The sequence below is a fragment of the Melospiza georgiana genome, chromosome 1 (genome assembly GCF_028018845.1).
Source record: "Melospiza georgiana isolate bMelGeo1 chromosome 1, bMelGeo1.pri, whole genome shotgun sequence".
NCBI classification, from domain to species: domain Eukaryota; kingdom Metazoa; phylum Chordata; class Aves; order Passeriformes; family Passerellidae; genus Melospiza; species Melospiza georgiana.
The window spans coordinates 49,163,598-49,175,191 of record NC_080430.1 but is presented as its reverse complement, the minus strand read 5'-3'; positions in this window follow the sequence as shown (position 1 = coordinate 49,175,191).

Below are 11,594 nucleotides of genomic sequence, written 5' to 3'. Positions count from 1 at the left end.
GGAGTTTTTCCTGCTGTACGGGATTTTTCAGGTTAATACGGTGGAACTCCTTACTGTTTCTGCACTGGAGGCTGGGTGTTGGAGGAAGCAAAGCTTGCAGGGCTGTGGGGAAGGGACAGAGCTGTGACAGCCACTAGAGCCAATCTCAGTGCGTGCTTCTCATACTTGTGACACCTACGTGCAGAGAAAACTCTGCTTGTGAAGGAGAAACAAATTCAGTTCCACTGTGTTTTTTTCTACTTGGCTCTGCAACGCTAATGAATGAAAATTCATCTGGAGAAATACTAATTGGGTTTGACACCACAAACACGCAAGCAATGGGAGCAGGTTTCTCATCTAAGCAATCTGATGATCTAACAAGATGTCTCAATGAGAACAGCTGGTTTAAGATCTTATGATGTTATTCATTAGTTTTCTAACACCAAACTTTACAGTACACCTGCCAATTTGATGTTGTTTCTCCCTCTCTGTTCTTTTATACCCAAGATAATGCTTCTTGCTAATTCATTGACAATCATCAGCAGAGAATTATCAGTCCCCCACACTTCAGCAGTGTTACAGTATCACCGAGGATGTTTGTTTCACATCAATGTCATTTTACCATCAGTGGCAAGGTGACCAGATGAGTTGATCAAGGAGGTGTCAGTAAGTATATCTAGATGGATATCTAGGAAATTTATCAATCCTGAAATAAGTTTTGTGCAAGAGAGATGGTTGAATACTACTATTGTGTTTTTAGGAATGGCCAAACTGGGAGTGTAATAGTTGATTGCTCAGAGGAAGTATCAGCCTCCTGTGATTAGCTAGTTACCTGTGCATGTCAGTGCAGGAATTTGAAACAGGCAAATGGGTGAGATTTTCTGTGGTTCCATGAGCATGGCAGGAAGAAAAAAATAGAATTAACCTGTGTGTCTTTAAATAATACTGGACTAGCATCATTAGGCTTGCAGCAAAGCATCCTCTTTATCTTGTCAGACATTAAAATCATCAACAATTCTCCTTGTCCATCCTACGTTCTTACTGCTTTTTGTGGTAATTCTTATCAGTGTAAAAAGTTCCTCTTATTGAAAGTAAGTGTGTTGTTTTAGAGTCAATTTAAAGTAAAACGAATTTGCTATTATAGAATAACTGTATTTAACTAAAGGACAAATATTAGCTTCATTTTCAGGGACATGGGATTTGCAGAGAGAAAATGCACTGTTCCATTCCTTAGCTCATCACAAAATTATCATGTGGAGGAAAAAGTATTTTGTATGCATAAATAAAAATCAACAAACACAGTGCATCCAACTATTTGTCTAGGAAGTTTCACACATTTCTTCTTTTATAATGAATCATAACTTGAATGTAAATATCAATTGCAATCTTCCAAAAAGTATAAAGTTTCAGCTACTATTTTTGGTCACTAACTGTGCAAATAAACACTTTGCATATCATAGGAAAAGCTGTTCATAAATGGAGCATTTCTCAGTTTAGAAATACTTTGTCCTATACTGTTTTATTTAGGCTATACCTATAAATAGAAATCAGCTGCTGAGAAATGAGTTTCCTATGCTAAATCATTCTGTTTTATTTTGCTACACAGCTAATCCTGGCAAGGCTAAAAAATAGTTAATAGGCAGTCTGTAAGATCTTATAAGATGACATTTGGAAATCCTGCAGTCATATTAGTCATTAGCCATGGCAATATTCTGCCATAAGGCAATGAGTCAGACGATTGATTAGAGAACCTCATCATGATATACCCTCCGGCATGAATATGGAGAGAGGGAAAGGAAAATGAGAAAGGAGAGTGCACGGGACACAGAACAGTAAGAACACGGAGGAATAGAAGGGCAAAGAAAGTCTGAAACAGTTTATTTTTTAGAGGTAAAGGGCAATGGCGAAGAGTGAAACAGCATAAATCATGGACCTCGGGGACCCACAAGGTGTGCTACCATCTTACTTTGTAAGTGAAGTCCTGTATCACTGGAAAATCTAATTTTTCTTACACTCCTGGCATGACATCTTGCCCTAGACATGAGGCAGCTGTTGGCGACCTCCTGACAGGTGTTCACTGAAAGTCTCGGAGAAGACTGGTGTTGAAACATTCTCTGCTTTTAATTCTGTGCGTTTTCTCAAATGGATGTGTAGATACATATGGCTTTACCAGCTATCAACATGTGTGCTAAGGAGCATCAGCAAAATAAACAGAGCACAGAAGCTGACAAAAGGCCTACAGGGAACACTGGACAAATGCTCACTATTGAAAAAATTGCTAGGCACTGCAATTAAAAGGAAAGATCTCTGCTATTTAGGAGTTTGTGATGCTTTTACTGGCAGCCCTACTATGACTCCCCTGCTGCTGTTTTGGAAATTAGCACACCACTTTTTGCTGTGCTACTCAGGTATGCAAGCCTGACTACCTGCCCCATTCTTGCAGTCAAGCTTAAAAGCTGGCAGCTCCTAGTAGGAGGCAGGCACTACACAGAAAATACAGTTTACTGTACCAACTATTGTACAAACAATAAGAATGAGAGATGCACCTAAGTGCAGCTAAGATTTTACTGTAGCACTGTTTCTTCTTCTTTTTTAAAAATTTAATTCATGTGTGCTATTCTCCATAGCAGGGCATGATTTGCAGTATTTCCAAATGACTGGATCTGTCTTGATTTGTCCTGTATCAAATTAATCTAGGTCCTCAAGTGATGTGCAATTCTATCAAAAATTGGTGAGCTTTGTAATTTTACTGCTGCATATTTATTACAATTTGTTCAATATACTCATACGATGAAAAGTCAGAGGTGCTTGTGCCTTCAATGAAGGGGAGCTGAAAGTAACATGTTCTCCATAAAGGCAGTGTCTTTTATGATGTTCACTGGCTTTCCTGGCTTGCTGGGCTAATTCCTTTCTGAGACATTTCAGGAAAGAGCTTCCTAGTTTTATTTATGTTTATAGAAAATATATTACATTTATTATACAGGGAAATGCTGATTTGTTGGGATTTTTTTTGGCTTATTTTCTAAGTATTCTGATTTGTATGAAAATACTCTCCCTGCAATAAACACTTACTATAACTACTTTATAAATCAAAATGAATAATTTATTGTTTGTGCTTTTAAAAACTGTCTTAATCAATACGAAACATTTCAAAAGAATACATACAGATGATATTATTGGCAAACAAGATTGCTGCCAAGATCAATGCAAAACTCCCATCGTCTTCAATGAGACTGTTTTCAGACTGGGATGTAGGAGGTTACATTTTTGCAGACTGCCATGACAGAAGCTCATGATGACAGATAGTACTTTCCCCAGAATTACAATAGCCAGAAGAAAGATCAGAAGAAGCAGCTGTGAGGAACAAACAAAGGCACGAGGAAACGGGTTGAATTTCTCAAAATGATCAATTCGATAAAAGGTAGAATCAGGATCAGAGCCCTGATATTTGAAGTCAAGACCTGGTTTCTGTCTAATGATGTGGCTTCACATGCAGCTCTCCCAGGTGATGCACAGCTCATCTTCCGTGGGCTCATAGAGAGAGAGAGATCTTATACAGCATGCAACAACAAAATCAATTGTAAGAACAAGCTTCAGCAGATTACTCCCCACCACCACTAATTAGCTTTCACAGTGGCATCTTGCCTTTCTCTCTGCCCTATCCCCACTCTTCTGAAGCACTTTGCTCTCTGTCACTTTGCTCTCTTCTGTAAGCTGTGAAGCTCTCCTGACTTAGAAAAGGCAAATGGGGAGAAGGCTTCATGCCTCACATGCTCATATAAGCACAGGATCACAGGGCCAGGTAACACAGTTGCAGATTTGAAAAAATATTTCTGTTTGCCATGCCTGTCTCACTTTCAAATTATTTATTAAATCTTTTCTTCTTCATAAAAAATCTTGAAGGCCTAGGTCTAATTCATCTTTGGGGGAATATGGTGATATAAACACACTTAATTATCTTAAACAGCTAGAATTTCATGACACAAATATTACAAGAAAAATACTGTTGAAAGCCACACAGCATAAGGATAATGCCATATGCCATTAAAATATATTTATCTTAATTGTTATATTAATGGGTAGATCCTGTGGGCTGTAAATTTATCACAAGTCTGGTCTGCATTAAGAATGGATCATAAGATTGTAACTGCAAATCCTCGTGCCACTTAATAGGTAAAATTAGGTGTCCCATTAGTCACAGTTGTGACTAATTTCACCTGTTCTGACATGATTATGAACATTATGCAGTTGTTTTAATATCTTTGTATAAAGATTAGCCTAGCTGTTTTATTATGTTTGTGTCTTACTCCATGATGTCTCATTTCTTTTGTCTGACTGCTATTACTAATAGTCAGTACATGAAGGAGTCCAAGGACTACACTCTTTTCTTTAGAGTCCAATTATTCCCCTAAAGCATTGGAAAACTATGAAGGTGTCTAGCATAGAAATTATTTTACATGGAAGATTAGCATCAAGATTAGCAGCTACTGAAGTTCACAAATCACCAAAATTTAAGGAAAATTATCTGCACTATAAAAACCCAACAAATAAAACACAAGTTAATGTCATAATCCAATTTTTCAAGAGTATACAGGACATCTCTTATGCCAATCAAGGACTTTTTGAGTGTATTCTGAAATTTTTTTGTGGGCATGTAAAGGTGACTGAGGATCACAATCTGGGCCTTTGTGACAGCCTCACATTCTCTGCCCAAAATATCAGGAGGCTTTGAAAATAAAAGACATATCCTATAGATATCTTAGTCCAAGGCTCTTGACCCCAGAGTCAGCAAAAGAAGATGAACTGCAATAGCCACAGAAAGCAGATGAATCTTGAGAAAAACAGATTTCAGGAGGACTCTATTTACACAGAGCAGCTGTACAATATCTGAGAAAAAATGGTGAATCCCTGAATCACATGTTGATTAAAGCTGGACTAGCTGCCTTTTTTTCTGATTGCTAAACAAAGTAACTTTATTAGAATCAGAAAACTAATTTTATTCTGAGACCTACTCTCCTTCTGCATCTGTGTCTTTTTCTTCCACATCTGATACTTGTTAAATATCTGCCAGGAGCCTGCCTGCCCTCTAAAGCTCGGCTTCTGGCTATGGATTTAAAGAAATAATAGGAGTGGTTTATACTTTTTGCTTCATAATGTACTCCTAATAATTTTTTGTAACATACACAGCATGCAAAACAACATTAAAGAGAATGGAATAACTGATTTTCAATTAATCTGAGTTTGTTTTTTGTTTTTAAACTACAGAACATTCTCTGATGTTAGAGAGCTTCATAATTCAAATTGCTGATGAGTAGCAGTCTTGAAATGAGAGCTTAAATGAAGATAGTAGGATGATTATGAGGCTTACTCTGTGGACCTTGGATCAGGCCCCGAGAAAATTTCAAGTTATTTGCTGTGTAGGACCATACAGACCAAAGTATAGTTACCATCCCTCAGAGTTCTCAAAAGGCTGAAGTTACATTGTAGGGTTGTATTGTACTGAACTTCCATGGCATCATTTAATGCAATATGCTTCCTGGGTTTTCCATGACACTGGAAACTGATTAGACATTTAAAGTTGATGGTATTAAAAAGAAAACAAACCAAATTTGGAAAAGGCTTTTCTCAGAACAAAGCAAATTTTCTTATCTGCAGCAGATCAGCAGTAGGAGTTAATATAAAGACAACACAAAGGTAAAGGGCTCTCACAAGCTAATCTTCATCCTTCTAGGTGTCTCATGCTTGCTTTAATTGAATATGTCATTCATAGCTGGAAATCCATCAATTCATTCATTATAGGATGGGCATTTGTCCCAGGAGGAAGTATATTCCTTGTATGTACTTGCATCCATACCGACTCCTGCTTCACTAACTTGGGAGAAGCACAAAAGGGAACTTCCTTGGAATGGCAGGAAATAAATTTTTTATATGTACAGGTTCCCCCCAAACTTAAGGTCAGGTTTGCTAGCCAGCAAATGGAGTAAGAGTTGCCACACCTTTTAACGAACCCATTCTTTCTCCCGTGGCTGTCAGTAAATTTACCTTTGGCTGCCAGAATCCAATTTCTTTTGGCAGCACAGGCATTGAGACATGTACGGCTTGTGCAGACTGCAGCCCGTATCAGTACTTAGTGAGCTCTGAATTTCATTGCTAGACTGTTCAGTGCCCCCACAGTGTCTTTCAAAGGCTTCTAGGCTCTGGTTTATTGTATTACCTTTGGCAGTCTGAAGTGCTGTAATTTGTATTTGTCACAACTGCCCTTCAACTGGTGTGGTGCTGGTACAACCTTGGGGTTTTTTGTCTTGTCTTTTTTTTATCAGTGAGGGAGTCCAGTATTGTGAATAATTAAAACCCCATAAGTAGTTGATCTTGGTGATACAGCATACCACATTAAATGACTTATGTAAAAACCATATATTTTTACTTCTACCCTCTCATTTGCTTGAACTATATTAAAAAATTCTCATCATGAAAAATTAAAGATTATAAGAATAGCCATTATTATGCTGTTTACTACATGCAGCTGATGTAGAGATATTTAGCTTTCTCCTGAGGAACGGTTTGATGTATATTTGTTTTCAATTAAATTTGCATATGCCATTTTAAAGAGAAAGATACTTTATTTATCTCTCTATTTGCTTTCACTAAGGAGGGAATAAAGTTCCACACTTCCCCCCCCTTTCCTGAATCACTGCAGGAGAGCTCTGCATTGTGCATCATAAAGAGATTGGGAAGCTGGGTAATTAATCACGGGCTTTTATGTAATAGAAAGTTTAAAATTCATTAGCTTTATATCGGAGCGAGTGTTATGAGGGAGAACATGTTGTGAATGAGAGGGAGAGCCTTATAATTAAGGAAGTGTGTAAATAATAATGAAAGTCATTAGTGCCATTCAGTTTCTAAGAATGTCATAATGTAATTGGAGCATTAAAGTGAAATTTGCGATGACAAACATTAACGATACAAAAGAGCGAAAATGTGGTTATCTTTAGTTTGACAGATAATGTCAGCTTTCTTGCAAGGCCCAGATGGTACACAGGAAAATGTTATGAACAGTTTTGTTTTAATATTTTTATGATGTGATATTTGGGGATCCAATGTCACAAACAACCAATAGGGCCTTTGAGTACCGAGTCCAGTGCTGAAGCAATATATAGGGAAAGTCTTGCCACTGATAAAAGATTGTTGTTGCAATAAAGTTGAGTTGCAGTGTAGCACAATATTATGTGGCATGAAGTTTTCTGTCTGTCTCTCTTTCTGGATATGCACTTCGAATCTTTCTCTCATTTATATTAAAAAAAAAAAAAAAAAGAAAAGAAAAAGAAAAAGAGAGGGGGAGGGAGAAAAGGAAGAAAATGATTTAACAATTATGCAGGAAATTATATGATGCTAAAATTGTACCATGTACTGCTCTTTCAATGAAGGGACTTTCTACAGTTATTGCACATTGCAAAGGCTATAATTTTAGGGCGTGAAAAAATGTAGATTCCAAACAAAGGAAAATTTAAATATGTCTAGTGGATAAGGCAAGGCGAAACAAAAAGAAGGCAGCTGGAGAAAATTTGAGGGAACAGTATTATTTTAAGGGAAGTGACTTAGAAATAACTATGCTTAAGACTCCAAGACCTGGAAGGCCCAAGACCTCAAAATGCTGAAACGTTAAATATCTGTCTTTGTGTTCTGTCCATGAAGTACAGTGTTGGGGGATTCAGCCCAACAGCCAACACAAAAGTTGATTCGAAGTGTTGTGAAAATTGCTAAATTAATGCTAATTAATCTCATATTTGATTGACAGTTTTAAGAAAAGGAACACTGGTCCAAATGAGTGAAAGTGGACAGGTAAGGGTGATTACTTCAGTAGGATTTTAACCCATGCTCCTTGAAAAACCTCTAGGACTTCCAACTGTATGACAAAGGCCACATTTTTTCACCACTGACAGAACTTGAAAGGTTTTTTAGATGACATAGCAAGAATTATTCTCTGCATACTGGGGGGCTGCTGCTACTTTTGGGTTCTTTGAGTAGGATGGTTCAAAGTGACTGTGTTCACAGTGACTGTACCAAATTGTGGTTACATATGTGCCTTTTCTGGTCATTTCCACTGAGGATGAACAAAACCAGTGTGATGATACACAAGCTGTGAAAAGAGGTTGCCTCCAGTAGTTTGTAGAGGGCTGTTTTACAAAAGTGTGATTTAGCACTGGTTAGGCTTTTTTGTTCAGTTTGATTCATTTTGTTTAGGTTTTTATCCTGGTCGCTCCTGTTCTTTGGCACATCTGCACACAGTTTTGCATGGCCTTAAAGGGGGCAAGTACTTAATTTCATTGTGAGGGGAATTGATCTGCCAGAAAATTCTGTTACTCTCCTGACTCTAATGTAGAGGGTACCCTCATCTCCTCTTGAAAAAGGTTCATGGTCAATGTTTGTTGTTTGCTGCTTCTTTCACTGGTTGAGTTAATAAAGCGAGTGTGAACCTCAGAGCATTCACTGCGGTGAGGTAGGGTGGGCAGTAGGAAACCAACACATCCAGGTTACACAGACACTGTGGCCAGGATTCTTTCTAGAGATTCTGATGGGAGAAAATAAACCTTATTCTTAAAAATTTTAAAGGATAACTGAAAAATGGTATGTGGTTGAAGAGTACTTGTGAAAAGTACCTGCAAGGTAGGTCCTGGCCTCATATAAATGGGGACCTTTCTTTTAAACTCTTAAATTTAAAACAGGCATTTCAGAGAAGACTAGACCTATAGGTGGCCATTGAATCTCAGTATGTATTGTATAGGCGGCCTTTGAGCCATAGTGAAATCTATGTATTGTATACGTGGCTAATGAGTCTCGGTAAAATATCTGTGCTGTATAAGTGGCCTTGCCCCAATCCTAGTTGTTCTAAATGGGCTGCAGCTGTGATGTCCTTAACTGGGTGGCAGCTGTGGCTAATGAAGATAACTGGGATAAAAGGGGGTGGGTTGGCTGGTCAGGGAGAGCCTTGGAGGAGTCCTGAAGAGGAAGCAGGAACAACACTGCTGTGAAGAGCTGTGTGTGAGAAAACCACCCAGAACGTATGGGACTCTAGAAATATGAAAACAACATAGACCTTCTACAAGGAAAGGTTAAGAGGGCACCATGTTCAGGGGAATTTCAAACAGAGAAGTTGATGTTAGTGAGTACTCAGAGTTACATGGGCTGATTGGCACAGCAAATTGTTGTTTTTTCACCTCCAAATCCTTTGCCAACTTCATGCTCGAGGTTTTCATATGCCAGCTGGGGTGATGGTCTTCTCTAAAATATACATGGTTTTGAGAGTTAAACCAAACCTACAGCTCCACAAGCATGTTTTACTGCTATTCTTAACATTGCTCTGGTAGGGTTTCTGTAAGTTAAGTGGGGTTTCCTGTCAAAATTGTTTTTTCCTGCTTTTCCCCTCTCTATCATTACTGGATCCACTTGCTTTCCTGTGAAGTTCCCTGATCCTTCAGCTTCCCTTCTTCCGGGGAACCCTAAGGGCAGATGTAGCCTGTAATGTTTTGGCAGTGAGAAAGACACCATGCACCTGTGTTGAAAGCCTCTATTACCCACATCTTATTGTGGTAGCTGAGAATTGTCACCAAAGCTTGTCTGCTGGCCAGGTGTGCTGGGAGGTAACCAATGCTTTTACAAACTTTGCTTTAGACAAAGGGCAGCAATAAAGGCTTTTATTGGTAAGATCCCGATGGGAAGCTGCTTTGTGCCAGTAGAAGTTGTTTGTGACTCTTGTGGCTCCTACACCAAGGGCTGCAACTACTCACTCTCTCTCTCACAGATGCTGTGTCTGTCATATGTCTCCTTAGAGCCACTCATATTTGTGAGCCAAGCAGTTCCTGGGCTCTTAGGTGACCCTGAGCCATTGGATTATTAAAGCTCATAAATCCTATTGAAAGTGTTTGGAATTTCCTCAGCCTGATCTCTTCCCTACAGTACTCTAATATGTGGAGGTAGTGCATGTTCTCCACAATGAATCACAGATCTCAAGATAACCAGCTCACTGCATTCCCTGCCTGGGACTCTCCCTCCTCCTCTTTTTCTCACCATTTTCTCTCTGGCCCGTTCCAACACCACAGTTCACAACACTCTAGCTGACTCTCTTCATACTACTCTTTCTCTTACTCACCACTGCATATTTTGTAGCTTTGTCCTGTTGTGCATGCCATACATATTATGAAAAGTACTACTATGCTAAATTTGTATATCAGAGATGCGTTTCTGTCCAGTGCAACTGAGAGCTGCTGATGAGTCCTTTTTGTGGTGACTTTAGAACATCCTTTTTTGAGCTGCCAGCCACTCATCAGCCCATGAAACAGGCCACTGGCCCTCCTACGCTCTGACCTGAAGGTTCACTGGTCCTCCTGCCTGTAAACATGAATTGAAGAAAAGGCTACAGCAGGCGAGACAATATGCACAAATGCTAGCTGTCAAAGACAGAGTTCAAATTCCTGCTCATCTTCCTCTGAAAGTCACAGCTCTGCAGTGCTACAGGTTCTGGTCTTAGGAGGGATCAGGCAACTTTTTTTGTGTGTGGGGTGAGGAACTCCACTCTGTAATCTCCTTTTCAAGATACACAGATATGGCATATCAAACACGAAGGGATTTCCAAAAGAAACTAAGAGGGGATTTGAAATGTCAAATACAAAGAAATGATTCTTTGCTTTTGGTGGGGGGGAAAAAAAAGCTGCCTCAGCCCCTCTAGCAACAGATTATATTTTTAAAGGGTTGTTCATTGATCTTTGTCCAAAGAAAGAATCTGAGATTTAGGTACCTGATCTTAATCCTAATGAAATCCATTGCAAAATTCTTACTGAGTTGATTGGAAAGAACATAAAGCTTCATTTTTTTTGTCAAGTCTGAGATACCAGTGTATGATTTACACAAATTGCTTGGGTAATTTTCCTTTACTTGAAATGTTGCAGCTGAAAAATATGTTAGCTCTTCCTAAGAAGTATTTAAAACTGGAGTAATTTGGCTATATTTACATATTGTAAAGTGCCATTTTAAACAGACGTGCTATATTTTTAAGTCCATCTGCAAATTATGCATGATTAATTTGTTTGTAACATGTAAGGACATGAAAGTGGAAAGGAGTTTAAAAATAAATTAAACCCCCTAAAACTGATCTCTTTCACATAAGATTATGATAAAATACATCAACAGTTAGCTTATCATACTGTTGTGCCTCAAACTGAATCATTCCATAACTCCAAAACACAAGGGACTTTATATGTTAGAGGGTTTTTTTCCACTAAGAAATGACCAGAAGCAGCAGAAATGTGCAACCAGTTGTGCAAGATTTTATTAAGGTATTTAGTAACACTGCGTGCCTTCTCTCCCAGGAATCTGTGATTGCAGAACTGCAAGAAGCCCTGTTTATTTTTCTGACATCTCATACTTCCAGTCTGATACTGGGTTTTGAGAGCCCAGTAAGGTGTTTTTTTTTTTATTTCTAAGTGAAATTGAAATATCATAGCTAGAAGGTATGCTTGCAGTGAACAAGTAATATAATCTGTTGTTATGCTTTGGAAATACCTTGAGCTGAGGCGTTGGTGTGTGCACATTCATGTGTGCTCCACATCTATATGTTGCTT